The sequence below is a fragment of the Rhamphochromis longiceps genome, linkage group LG7 (assembly GCF_057381845.1).
Source record: "Rhamphochromis longiceps isolate RC_006_pf linkage group LG7, R_longiceps_female_GT1.1, whole genome shotgun sequence".
NCBI lineage: Eukaryota > Metazoa > Chordata > Actinopteri > Cichliformes > Cichlidae > Rhamphochromis > Rhamphochromis longiceps.
In genome coordinates this window covers 36,907,661-36,922,161 of record NC_140563.1, presented here as the reverse complement: position 1 = coordinate 36,922,161, position 14,501 = coordinate 36,907,661, and the positions used below count along the sequence as shown (strand labels likewise).

The following is a 14,501-nucleotide window of genomic DNA, read 5'->3' as shown; positions in this document are numbered from 1 at the left end:
TAGTGTAATGAAGGACGTGGCCACAGTGTCATACATTATTTGTGTTATTTCACTGCAGGACTTAAAACAGAAAATCTTCTCACATCTCAGCATTTGAGTCTCATATCCAAATGTTGGATACCACCAATATTATTTCCTGTGCCTTAAAATGCTGCTCACATTAGGTAACACAAAAGGGCCAGCTAGGAAAGTGTGACGAGGTTAGACTGCAAGATTTGACTAATTTTGAAGTACGTTTCATCACACAAAGCTTCAGTGATTATCTGCTTTGAATCATGAATATACTTAAACTAGAAGAATAAAGAACAGTGTTGCATCACGGACAACAGGATTTTCAGAGGGTCTTTCACTCTATTGCATGCACAGACTCACCTCACTCCCCTTTTCTCTACCTTCCGTTGTCAGAACACATATGGTTACTTTCTCTGTCTCCTTGTCACACTTGTTAACGTTCGTCCTTCATCTGTGAATGTAAAGCCTCAGCAGTTTCAACAACACTTCTCCTGCAGCTGTCTGTTAAACCTGCCAAACACTAATGCAAATGCTAACAAATTGAAAACTTAATGACAGAATTGCTTGTCTTTTTATTTCATCATAGAGGCATGTGATAAAATAGAACCCCTTTTCAAATAAATTCAAATTTACTGATTTAGAGTTTAAAAATACATTTGTCTCATTCCAGGGTAAATCCAATGTGTTTCTGCTGGACTGATGTGCGCTGATGATACTGCAGTAGCATATCGGTTCACAATCATTGATCAAATGGCCTACTTGGGAGTGGCAAGGTACTATGTTACACAGCTAACTACTACTTACTAAATTTCAGCAAAACCTTGGAGCTGGTTATAGAAAGCACAGCTGGATGCTCTTGAAACTGCTTAGTTCAGAACCATAAAACTACCCTACCACAAGATCTACTACTCTCCACTCCACCTCATCGTGCAGAACCAAAACTAATGTGATTACAAAGAATCCTCTACATGACAACGGTGACATATGCCAACTTCTGGCAAACAACTATGTAGCAACAACTGCAAAATGGTGACAAAAGAATTTAAAAAACAAAAACTAAACAGAGATTTTTTTGTTTTAGCTTTTGTGTATTCTTAACCTTATTAACTGCTGTCTTCACTGAGCCCACTGGATTGTTTATTGACTTGAATGTTTCCTCCATCTTTGAAAAGTGAATTTGTACTGTTTGATTTGAAATTGCAACATATACATAATACATTTGTACATATATGTTTTTTTTTTATTATTATTTTAATTTGTAAGGAGCGAGCAAGAGGGAAATGGTCAGCAGAATCAAACCACAGCATGTGTCATCTCCTCAACCACGTGAGCTAAAGCAGCACGCAAATCATTTTTTAAACATCACACTATATGGTGATAAGCAATTTTTAAAACTTTTCTAAACAATAATGTATGTTAAATAACCTATAATCTGTATATTGGTAATGTATAATCAACACACTTACAAAAAGTACAATTTCTTATTTACAACAATCAAACCCCAGGGCTCTCCAAATTATAGTCAGGTGTATCGTCTTTGCTTCAATTATCCTTGAGATGTGTCAAGAACTAAATTAAAAGTTCCACTGTGGCTAATTAAATTCTTTAGAAAAGTACACAAGTGTGTATAAAAGGATGTGTGTCAAGAAAAAAGAATAAAATGGCACAATGAATTTGTGAAACACACATTAGGGGAAGGGTTGAAATAAATTCAAAAGCTGAGTATTCATAGGAGCACCTAGAAACGACGTACTTCAGAGTAAAAACCAAGAGCTGTCACATTCACGCTAATAGAGTTTCAGAAATTCTCTGCAGAGACAAAATAACCTGACACAAGGACGACCATGTCAACAACTTGCCATCAATAAATACTTTATCATGAGTGCGAGCATTTAAAACAAATCTACACAGCAAAATCTCCAGTGTTAAATTACCACTGGAGAGTGTCTATATGGGTCCACACCTCTGAGTGTTAAATACAACTCTGTTGATTGTTAAATTAACACTTTTGACAGTGTTATATGTTTAAAAGTAACCTAGTCAGTTTTGAAGATTAACAATGGCTAACACTGAGCAGTGCTGGTTTTCTAACACTGGAAAATAACTCAAAGTGTTAGAAATATTCCAGTGTTAGAAAATCAGCACTGCTCAGTGTTAGCCATTGTTAATCTTCAAAACTGACTAGGTTACTTTTAAACATATAACACTGTCAAAAGTGTTAATTTAACACTCAACAGTGTTGTATTTAACACTCAGAGGTGTGGACCCATATAGACACTCTCCAGTGTTAATTTAACACTGGAGATTTTGCTGTGTATGAGCATAAGGAAAACCATTGAGTCAGAAACTGAAATATTTGGATGAAGCATGTGGCAGCATGATACTATGGGTGTGGATCTCACCCATAGGGACACAGTGAAAGCGGACAGTTTAATTTTAATTTGGCCACTAAATTGAGAAAAGTCTCGTTTTGTCCATAAGAGGCCCAACTAAAACCCAGAGGGAACATTTGAGACCTGGACGTTTCCAAGCACTTTGACAATATCAGTCCAGAAGAATGTCATAAACTGCACGATTTCAGGTGTGAAAAGCCTATGGAGACTTATTTAAAAAGAATGATGGCAGAAAAGGTTGACAAAGGGTCTTCAAGTACCAATTTAATCTCAAACAATTTGTAAACAAGAAATTTCAGGTTTTGTCTCAATTTCACTTTGAAATTGTGAGCTGTCAAGTGAAGATGTGTAAGGTGTATGAATTTAGTCATTTTAAAATTAAACACTAAAATGTGGGTAAGAAGTAAAATGATCTGGATATGTGATATGGTGTTATTTTTGTGCCACTATTCTGAGCACACGTAAAATAAGTTTGCAGGTGCAAGTGTTGCATTTTGAGGAGAAATTTATTTTGAGCGAAGAAAAGCTAAATTTGAGTGAACAAAATTCATTGCTGCGTGCAAAAAATGTATTTCAGTGTTTGCTATTATCCGTGCACGCGAACACACACACACACACACACACACACACACACACACACACACACACACACACACGCAGCCCCTCTCGCTCAGTTTTTGCATTTGCGCTTGCTCGCAATGTGTTGCTCGCGCTCTCAACATTTCTGCCCGTGCGCGCTCAACTCTTTCTGTACACCGTTATATTTGTGCCACAAAACCAGCCAAACTTCAAATAAACTTCAAATATCTGCTCGATTTATCAAGACATCACATATTTCCATAAGTGCTCTAATGTTTTCGGAGATGCCTGTTACCCACTGGCATCCTCACCCTGAAGTTTACACAGCACCGTTCTCGCATGAAAATATCTTAAAAAGTTTATTTTGTGAACCAGAAAGAGTGATATTTTAAACGCTGCCACTCTGTGTTCCTCCGCCACTGCCTCGTTTGAATTTTGGACGAAATGGATTCTGGGATACTGCATTTCGTCATTTCGAGCTGATTGGTGACGAAAAAAGTCCGATTTTTTTGCATCCAAGTCTGTGATTGGCTGGTTTTGTGGCACAAATATAACGGTGTGTACTAGGGCTGCCACAAACAATTATTTTGATAGTCGACTAGTCACCGATTATTTTTGCGATTAGTCGACTAATCAGATCATGCATCCATTGGACGTAAAACGTACAGCTTATTGCACCAGCATGCATCTGCTCTTATATAACTATCATTAGCTTACAGCTTTAAGTGTTTAAGGTATGTGCTAACTAAAAATAAAGACAAGATGATAGTTTATTAAATTTTAATGAAATTTGCAGATTGTTTCGGTGAAGTTTAATAAACTCCTTGCTATCTAAAATATACTGTAACAGGACACCGGAGTATATTCTTGAGCATCTCACACTTCTGATTATTGGACTCATCTCGGACGGGGATGAGTCTGCCTACAGGAGGGAGGTTGAACGTTTGGTGTCCTGGTGCAGCCACAACAACCTGGTGCTGAATGCCCAGAAGACAGTGGAGATTATTGTGGACTTCAGGAAGCACACAGCTCCACTCCCCCCCATCATCCTGACTGACACCCCCATCACCTCTGTGGACTCATTCCGCTTCCTGGGTACCACCATCACCCAGGACCTGAAGTGGGAGCCAACCATCACCTCCGTCATTAAGAAAGCCCAGCAGAGGATGTACTTCCTGAGGCAGCTGAAGAAATTCAACCTGCCAACACGGACGATGATGCAATTCTACACTGCAATCATCGAGTCCATCCTCACCTCCTCCATCACCGTGTGGTACGCTGGAGCCACTATCAGGGACAAACAGAGACTGCAGCGTGTTGTGCGCTCTGCTGAGAAGGTGATTGGCTGCAGACTCCCATCTCTGCAGGACCTGTACACCTCCAGGACATTGCGGCGTGCAGCTCGGATCTCAGCTGACCCTTCTCACCCTGGACACAGTCTGTTTGACCTGCTCCCCTCAGGCAGGAGGCTCCGGTCCATTCGCACCAGAACCTCTCGCCATAAGAACAGTTTCTTCCCCTCTGCTGTTGGACACATGAACAATAACCGTATGCCTGTTCCCACCACTAACACATGACCCTACGCTGTGTTCACTGCATCATTCCATGTTTGGCACTGATCACCACCTGCACTCATGTATATATCTATCTATCTACTTAGCACTTTTAATTCTTATTCTCATTTTTATTTTCATGTCTATTTAAGCTTAATTTATAACAGTATGTTTGCACCGAAGCACCGCAGCAATTTCCTAATGTTGTAAACCCGCTCAACATTTGGCAATAAAACCCTTTCTGATTCTGATCAGTTGTTTGCTTGAAGTTTATTCAGCTGTGTAAAAACTATAACTTTAATCTCAGCCAAACCGATTTACTCAGGAACAAATAAAATACTAAAAAAAGCCAAACAATAACATTTTTAAGTTATCTAAGTGACTTATATATATATTTAACCTGAGTAGCGAAAGACGGCGGTGGGTTTGAAAACGATTTGCCGGGAGTCCGGTGTTCTCACCGGCTAGCTATCGAGCTAGTGGGTAACAGATGTCTCCGAAAACGTCGGAGCGCTTTTGAAAATATGTGGTGTCTTGATAAACTGAGCAGATATTTGAGGTTTACACAGCTACATTCTCACTTGAAAATATGTTAAACGTTTATTTTGTGACCCAGAAAGAATAATAAGAGTAATATTAAAACTAACTAGCTGCCGCCATTGTTGGAAACTGAGCTGGAATTCTGGGACAGAGCTTCTTCTTCTTCGGGGTTTAACGGCAGCTGGCATCCTTGTACATGCAGTGCTGCCATCTTCTGTTTCAGTCCGTTATTACACTTAAATCCTACTACTTATTCCTGCGTCTTTTATGATCTTACAAAGGTTCAAACGACCCGTCGACTATTAAATCAGTCGTCGACGATTTTGATAGTCGACGTAATCGTGGCAGCCCTACGGTGTACAGAAAGATTTGAGCGCGCACGGGCAGAAATGTTGAGAGCGCAAGCAACACATTGCGAGCAAGCGCAAATGCAAAAACTGAGCGAGAGGGGCTGCTATTGTGTGTGTGTGTGTGTGTGTGTGTGTGTGTGTGTGTGTGTGTGTGTGTGTGTGTGTGTGTGTATGGATAATAGCAAACACTGAAATACATTTTTTTTTTGCATGCAGCAATGAATGTTGTTCACTCAAATTTAGCTTTTCTTCGCTTGAAATAAATTTCTCCTCAAAATGCAACACTTGACTTGCACCTGCAAATTTTTTGTACGTGCGCTCACATTTTTTTTTTTTACGTGTGCTCAGAATAGTGGCACAAAAATAACGTCATAATGTGAAGGCTTGGCATGATTCCTAACTCTCCCTACTTACTGCCCTCCTGTGCCACCTTCCTGCATCACTGCCTACTCCACCCTAGCACGTTGCACATGTGTGCAACTGTCTCCCATTTTCCCCCATACCTCTGTCCAATCATTGGATATATTCTTACAGTTCCAGCAGTTTATTAGTCTTAGCTTCCCCATATATTTGACACAGTTCTGTCTCATTCTTTTTTGCCTTGGTCTACTCTTTTTTTGTGTACTAAACCCATCTTTACCTCAGTAAAATGCTTAAAGCCTTGGGGCTAGGGATGAGCACAAGGATGTCTAACAGGATATCAGTTGAAGATGAGGTAGGAAAACCATCTATTATCTGTATCAGGGATGTTAGCTTTATAAGTAGAGAAATTACCTGAGTTTAATGTTAGCATCAACCTAACTACTCAGTCCTCTTTCGTTAAAATGTACCAGATACTGGATATCGGCCAGGTGTTCTGCATTAATCCAAAACCTAAGCAGAGATGAGTGCAGTTAAACTGGTAGAGTTTCACTCCAAATGAATGTATCAATGCAGGATTTAATAAGCACAATCAGCCAAACAGCATCGCTAAAAGGCAATCTTTTTTTCCCCCTCTCTAGCGAATTCTAAGAAAACATGATACATATTCCCACCAAAGCCATCAGTCTGCTGCTCTATCAGCTGTCACCGATTCCCACACTAAAAGTCTAAAAACATGTCAAACACAGAGTCTGACAAATAGTTATTAAACAGTCATGAACACACAGTAACAATGTGGGCTGTCTTGCTGCACAAACAAGCATTTATTTCTGTGCAAAAGCATCTACAGCCATCATAAAATCCATATCTCTTCTCAGACTGGTGGAGCTAATAGCTAATTTGGTTAATAATAGTTAATTTGGTCATCTTAAATTGGAGTTAATGTTTAATCTCCCAGTTAATCTATGAAGAAAAGCCTTGTTGTTGCTTCTGTCTGTTCAAATAGATTGTTGAGACCAGGTCTCTGTTGAGGCTGTACTGTATGATACAGGAGTCTTAAGAGTAGTCAACAAACTCTAAACCTACTACCATAGCCACACTGCGAAATTCACTTGAGGCAAATCAGATGCCTTCCAAATGAGGCTACATATTGTAAAAATCTGAACATCTTAAACTTTTGTACAGCAGTGTGGATCCAGATACATGGGTCCCCAAGCCCTCGGCAGTGCCTACAATGGCTTAATGAAACCAGACACGGATATAATCATTAGGAACACTACAGCAAAATCTCAACTGACAGTTGACACATTTTCTCATAGAATTAATGTTATTAGATCACACAGTTTGGCTGTGCACTGGGAGGTACAGTGTTTAAATCAAAATCTCTCCGTTTTTCCCCCACACGTCTTCTGGGACCCCGCTAGAAATGCAGGGGCTCTTCTTTGGTCATGTTGGCTCCCCGCAGATCCTCTCATCTCAGAAATGGCATTTCCTTAGTTCTTCTCTATAACACTCAGCTTTTACAACCAAGTTTCTGCATTTGTTTGATTAAAAATTAATTCGTCCTTCCCCAATGCCATCTTACTTGTATTTGTCTAGGTCATATCTTGGTAACATGGTTACAATCGTGATTATTGATTTCTGCAAGAGTGACACGAACGGGAGGTCAGTTTTCCATTTTCCTATTTTAGACCTTTATTTATTTATTTATTTATTTATTTTACATTGGGAATAAGACTGCAGTGACTCACTTTATGAAATATTATCATGAAATGAAACAATAACTAATATAGGGAGAAAGTCACCCTGAATCAGAGTTCACGTGTTTTATTATGTAGTCAGAGACCGTTCAATTAATCAACATTTTATAAGCGTGAATAACTCATTAGCAAAGTGACACAAGGGAACCAACAGTATATGTGAGTTCATGTAATATGGTGCAAAACTGTCCTGCAGCAAGTCTCCTGAGCCTTTGCTCAGTCTTACAGATTATTTCTAAATCTGAAGATGAGAAGGTGAGAAACTGTAATTTGCTTCTGTGTTTCCTTCACAAACTGACTTAATAAATATTTTAATAGGGAATCATGATCTGTAGTCACTGAGTAAATGAAATTCAAGTCAGGACTGTCTGATGCAATACAATACATTTTAATATGATTAAGTATGATAGAGATGTTGTAAACACTTTTATTATTCAATTATTTCATCTGGACAGTAGTTTGGCCAACGGTTACACAAGGGAGGTTTTGGCATCAGTAAGAGGCAAAGATGTAAATTAAAATGGACTCTTTCATAATGTAATGATCATGATAAAAACCTTTTTAGATGATTAATTGTATTGTGTTTAGGCAGTGGTACAGTTTCATTTTATAAGAGGTAAAAAAGAAATAAGTCAACTCAATTTAAGCCTTTCAAACACCCCATTGTTTATCCATAATACCAAACTGCTATGGTTTATATACTGCATGTGCAGTGTTTACAGTAATTGATTTCTATCATGGTTGGAGGGTTTTCTGTACCGCTTACCCAGCGCTATACTCCAGACTGTACACTTGTCAGTACTATTCAGGCTCTGTGCTTTGGCAAATTAATTTTGACATAAGACAATGAAGTGCACATTCAAGTGTCAAGTCTCTGCTTTAATTTGAGCAGTTTTCAATATAGAAAGAACTGTTTGGGAGCCCTTTTAGCACATAATCCCAAAGTTTAGAGCTTTAAAAAGTAATTGGACAAATACACAATATACAACTATGTTTAAAAATTTGTGAAAAATCTTTTCGATTCTACAGCGGTGTGAAATTGTGGACCTTCATCAGCAGACACCTTCAACGATGCTTTCACTGTAGTCACAGTCAGCTTGTTGTGTGATCCCTTTGCCTTTGATTTATGCTTCGGTAAGTAAATGTAATCTAATTATTGGCTGACCAGTCAAAGACCTACTTTGACTGGTCAGCCAGATACTGTCAAGCTCTTGGGTTACTATGAACCCATGTTTATAATTAATGGTCTTGTAAATGATGAAAATTGTCCATTGAATTTTGATGTTGACTCTTGGCTTAGAACCCTGAATTCATTGTGTTGATACTGTCCGCAGTATAAACATCAATAAATGCCAGCATGCCAGTTCCATTAACGGTCACACATGCCTAAAAGATAACAGAACCATCACTAAGTCTAAGTGATCACGATCTAAGTGATCACGTGGTACAGATTGGTTGGGGTGGTTTATTCCATTTTTATGCCAAGCCTTCTTTTTGTGAATGTTTTTGATGCACTAACATTTAAGAGACTGACAGAAGTCTTCACATGATATGAAAGGAAAGACGTTCATTTCTAATTTTTGGGTGTGTAAAGCAGCAATTTCTAATATGTTCATCTTTGGAATTTTATAGGGAAAAAGAAAAAAAGTTTGCTAATTTTAGGATTATGTCAGATGACTTTAAATCATCTCAGGCTATCAGTTATTAATATCCATATACCACACAATGCTTTTAAGGCAGATAGGGAAGCTGTTCCATTTCTAGGAAGCACTGGTATAAATAAAATGAAGATTTGAGACCAGGTAAGGTTTGAGATTAAGGGAGACTTAAACTGTGTTTTACCTCAGTATATACGGAAATAGTTTGAGGTTGATTTGAGACACAGTCTAGTGTCAGGTTAAAGCATCAGTTTCTCCAGGAAACAAATTTTAACTTTACTGAAAAATATACAATAATCAGAAGATAAATATAATGACATACATTCATATGATGGGTCTACTGAACTATTGTAGTACTTATCTGATCCTGGATTAAAGGATTTAGTATATATCTGGGGATGGGACGTGGACATGATCCTGTGAAATGAACAAAAAAAAAAAACAAAAAAAAACAAAAAAACAAAACAAACAAAAAAAATTGTATCTCATTTGAATGAAATTTGTTAGCTACTAAACCACAGCTAAACTTTTAATGTGTAAAGAGTAAACTTATTAAACAGATTTGGGAACATTGCTGCCAAGTATTCAAGACTGACTGCAATGTCTTGTGAAATGTGTGATTTCCGATCTGAGATTCATGCACCATATTATGGTGCATGAATTATATATTATATATATATATATATATATATTATATATGAATTATATATTGCAAATATACTTTAAGTGTAAGAAGATCTCATTGTGATTTCATCACCCCTACAATTCAGTTGAACTGACTAGTGTAATGGGGCCGAAATTTCAAATTTATCTCCATTCACTATTTCAGAGAACAAGCTGTATTTCTTCTCACTCATGTATGCCTTCTACTCTGGAAAAAAAACCTCCCATATTGTGTAGGCATTTGCGTTTGAACATGATAGTGCAGAAAACAAAATTACATGGGAGCAGGCTCTGCCTAAATGGTTCATTCAGTTATATTTTTGGTACTTGTTGAAAGAGGGGAAAGCATTACTCATACACGTTTCCTCCTCTGAATCTACAGTGGTTCTTTCGATCAAAAAGCCTACGTGTCATTTCCTATTGGTATACATAATTTGATGACATATAATTTTTATCTCTATTTTTCAAAAATAGATGTACTATTTACAAGCCAAACATATCTATCCATCATTACTTTCCTCACTTCAGAGCCTTAATCAACCGTGACAAAATTTGTTTAATACAAAAAAAAAGTCTCTAATAGTAAGAGCAGGCCGCAGAAATTTAAATGCATCTAAATGTAGTAGGAATTTGGCTATTATTCCTTTTACTACCAGGTATTTTAGCTTAGTTAATTCATTACGACATTGTTGTGTTTTTTTCTTTTTGTTTTATGCAAAACATGTTCACATGTTCCAAATCACTTTTGACTGTCTGACATAATAAGATTTTATCCTGACGAACTGCCAAACAGCTACAGGAGATATTGTTTTCCTTTCCCCTTTTTTCTACTGAAGTGGCTGTTGACACTTGCCAGAGGGTGCAAAAGTGCAAGTAGCACTCCAAATGCAACTACTAGTGACAGTGTCATACTCAGCAGTTAATAAATGACAGCCTCAATGTGACATTTAACAAAACTTGAATGTACATTATATTATGAACCAGAATATAAAACTAACTTTACACATTCTTATCCAAAAATGATCACCACTAATAATGCAGGAGAGTCCAGGAGATAGGCAGTTACTGTAGAAGAGCTGGACAGGGCCATAGAAGGTCCTCAACCCATCAGGGAAGTATAGCATTAACTTTGATGGAGGACTACAAAGTTACTTTTAGCAAGCCACTGGTGTGAATGTCTGATCAAAAAAAGTCATAAGCAGGGTTCCCCCTGAGAACATGTTACAGACATGAAAGCAGGCAGTCCCTGGAGGATGAAGGAATTTAAACCATTGTCAGGCCCCCAAGCTCCAGCAGAACACCTCTGGGACATTTGTTCCATCACATCTGACACCACCAGCTTGCACCTCAGACTGTCCGGGAGCTCAGTGACTGCCTGGAACAGATCTGGGAGGATATCCTCCATGACACTGTCCGTCATCTCATTAGGAGCATGCCACAACATTGTGAGGCATGGATACAGGCACGTTTTATTTTCATTAAACGATGTGGCATCCTTTCATTCCTAACACGCTACCCGGTCTATATCAGGATAGACAGATATTCAGCATGTGTTTTTTGTCTTGTTTTGGGTTTTTTTCTATTGAGATCTGATGCATTTTTAAAGTGTTAAGAAGTGTATATGACAAAGCTGTAGGTGGTGTGTGATGCTATCATGTCAAAATGGACCCGTGCTGAATCAATACAATGAGGAAGAAAATGCAGTTATAATACATGCATGTAATTAGATAAAAATAAATAAATAAAAATAGCTCCATAGCTCCAGTCATCCTCAAAGTCATGGAGTCGCTGTGCCTAACTGACACTGGGAAAGAGGCAGGGCTCACCAACCGCAGGTCACTACTCACATGGGTAACACGGAGAGACAGATAACCTACAGCCATTTTTGAGTCACGATTTAACCTACCAAGTGCCATTTCACCCTGTTATAAGACACAGTCACACAGGGTGCACCACAGGACCATGGAAACAGCAATATAATGACGGGAAGTGGGATTAATTTGTTCACACAGAGGATGTCTTCAGATAATATGCAAGATCAATTAGTGATAATTTAATTAAGTAGCAAAATTTATTACAAACAGTAGCCATGCAGCCATTACTCATAGAAAGCACAGGGCAACATAAATGTAAGAGGTGTGTGAGGTAGGCTATAGGTATTTTATTTAAACTTTTTAAACTAGCACGGGTCACTTTGAGTAGAAAAGGCACTTCAGGCAGCATTATTCTGGTCTACTAAGACATGCTTTTTTTCATGGGTGGATGTGGATTTTCAAAAAGAAAATTGTGCCTATAGGGAGCCATTTAAAAATATGTGATCTCCTCAAATATTTCTGTTCCCTTTAGGAAACCACACTTTAATGATTTAAACATTTGTAGAGAAAGAACCAGCAACTTTGCGCAGGAGGAGAGAACCCCCCCCCCCCCACACACACACACACACACACACACACACACCCACCCCCCTAACAAAAACAACAACACACACACACACAAAAAAAAAGAAAAAACAATACCCCCCCAGTTCTGCACAAAAGTTGCAGTCCTATTTGATCCTTATTATATAAGCAATGCATAAAGAAGGCAAAAATAATATTGTACTTACTTTAAAAAAATGTATGTAAAACCGTTTGAATTGGTTAAATTGGTGGTTTTTTTTATTTTTACCTGATAGGCCTTGGAGCCCAAAATAACTCTGAGATTTCATAACCAAAAAGCATTGTGCAGTTCAAACTATTGACACACAATTAATTACTCTAACCTATGTCTTTTGAAGAGAACAACGAAGTATTTTTTATGACTAAACTACCTTCACACAGTTTCAAGGTTCATAGGGTACAGTCTGTCTAGCGCAGACAGCTTGTCAGGATACACTGGTCATTGCTGTAAACCCTCTTATGCTACTACAGCCATGCTCTTCCTACATAGAGGTGATTTCATGGGATTCCTTGCCTGGCTGCACATTAGCCACCAACCTCTTAATGATATAAATAGCACAAATGGCATAGTGCCTCCTTGTTCCACATTTTCATTCCAGCCGACTTCCTTCAGCCTTTATTTTCTCACATTTTCTAAACTCAAATGCTTCACAGTTGGAAATAAAACAGCAATGAGGAATCAAAAGGTGCTACAAGGGAAGTTTTAATAAGACAAATGGGAAGATAGTTGTGGATGCTTATTCCCTGCAGAATTAGAATGCTACACTACAGGGCTCCAACTAATGAGTAAAGATTCATTGTGAGGGTTTGAAAGACGATTACAAGGATCATCATGGAGAAGAAAAAAGAATCAGCTCCATAAAGTACAGCATATTTAGGCCCTGCAGTGGACGTTTGGTCTGCTGCTTTGGTCCAGTCTGAAATATCATACTTTTTTTTTTTTTTTGTCCTTCGACACTGGTGTGCATTGCACTGGCTGTACCATTTTCCCTGGATTAACTCAGTGAGTTAACTTAGCCAGTTAACCTATAACTAGCAGTGCCCTTGGAATGTTGAACTTTAATATAGCCAACACTCAGCCTGATCAAGACACCAATACCAAAGGAAACCTTGTTAATATCAGTCTGATGCTACTGGCTTTGAAAATGTGAGTATTTGATACCCTTGTGAATGACAATGTTTCCATACTGGTATTTGCATTAAGCTGAAATCATAAATGTCCATCCATCCATCCATCCATCGTCATCCGCTTTGTCCGGGGTCGGGTCGCGGGGGCAGCAGCCTAAGCAAAGAGGCCCAGACCTCCCTCTCCCCAGCCACCTCCTCCAGCTTGTCCGGGGGAATACCAAGGCGTTCCCAGGCCAGCCGAGAGATATAATCTCTCCAGCGTGTCCTGGGTCTGCCCCGGGGCCTCCTCCCGGTGGGACATGCCTGGAACACCTCACCCAGGAGGCGCCCAGGGGGCATCCTTGTCAGATGCCCGAACCACCTCAGCTGGCTCCTTTCGATGTGGAGGAGCAGCTGCTCTACTCTGAGCCCCTCCCGGATGGCCGAACTTCTCACCCTAAGGGAGAGGCCAGCCACCCTTCGGAGGAAGCTCATTTCTGCCGCTTGTATCCGCGATCTCGTTCTTTCGGTCACTACCCACAGCTCGTGGCCATAGGTGAGGGTAGGGACGTAGATCGACCGGTAAATTGAGAGCTTCGCTTTTACACTCAGCTCCCTCTTCACCACGACGGACCGGTGCAACGTCCGCATTACTGCAGCTGCAGCCCCAATCCGTCTGTCGATCTCCGGCTCCCTTCTCCCATCACTCGCGAACAAGACCCCGAGATACTTGAACTCCTCCACTTGGGGCAGGAACTCATCCCCGACCCGGAGTGGGCACTCCACCCTTTTCCGGCTGAGAACCATGGCCTCAGATTTGGAGGTGCTGATCCTCATTCCCACTGCTTCACACTCGGCTGCGAACCATTCCAGTGCGAGCTGGAGGCCTTCACCCGATGAAGCCAACAGAACCACATCATCTGCAAAAATCAGAGATGAGATTCTGAGGCCACCAAAGCGAAAGCCCTCCGCCACTTGGCTGCGCCTAGAAATCCTGTCCATAAAAATTATGAACAGAACCGGAGACAAAGGGCAGCCCTGGCGAAGCCCATCACCCACCGGGAACGAATCCGACTTATTGCCGGCAA

At 39.6% G+C, this 14,501-nt stretch overlaps 1 protein-coding gene across 1 annotated transcript in view; it reads right to left on the bottom strand.

Moving 5' to 3' along the window:
- Positions 1-14,501, bottom strand: part of lrrtm4l1 (leucine rich repeat transmembrane neuronal 4 like 1) — a 64,452-nt gene that overhangs the window by 18,641 nt on the left and 31,310 nt on the right. The window lies entirely within an intron of this gene.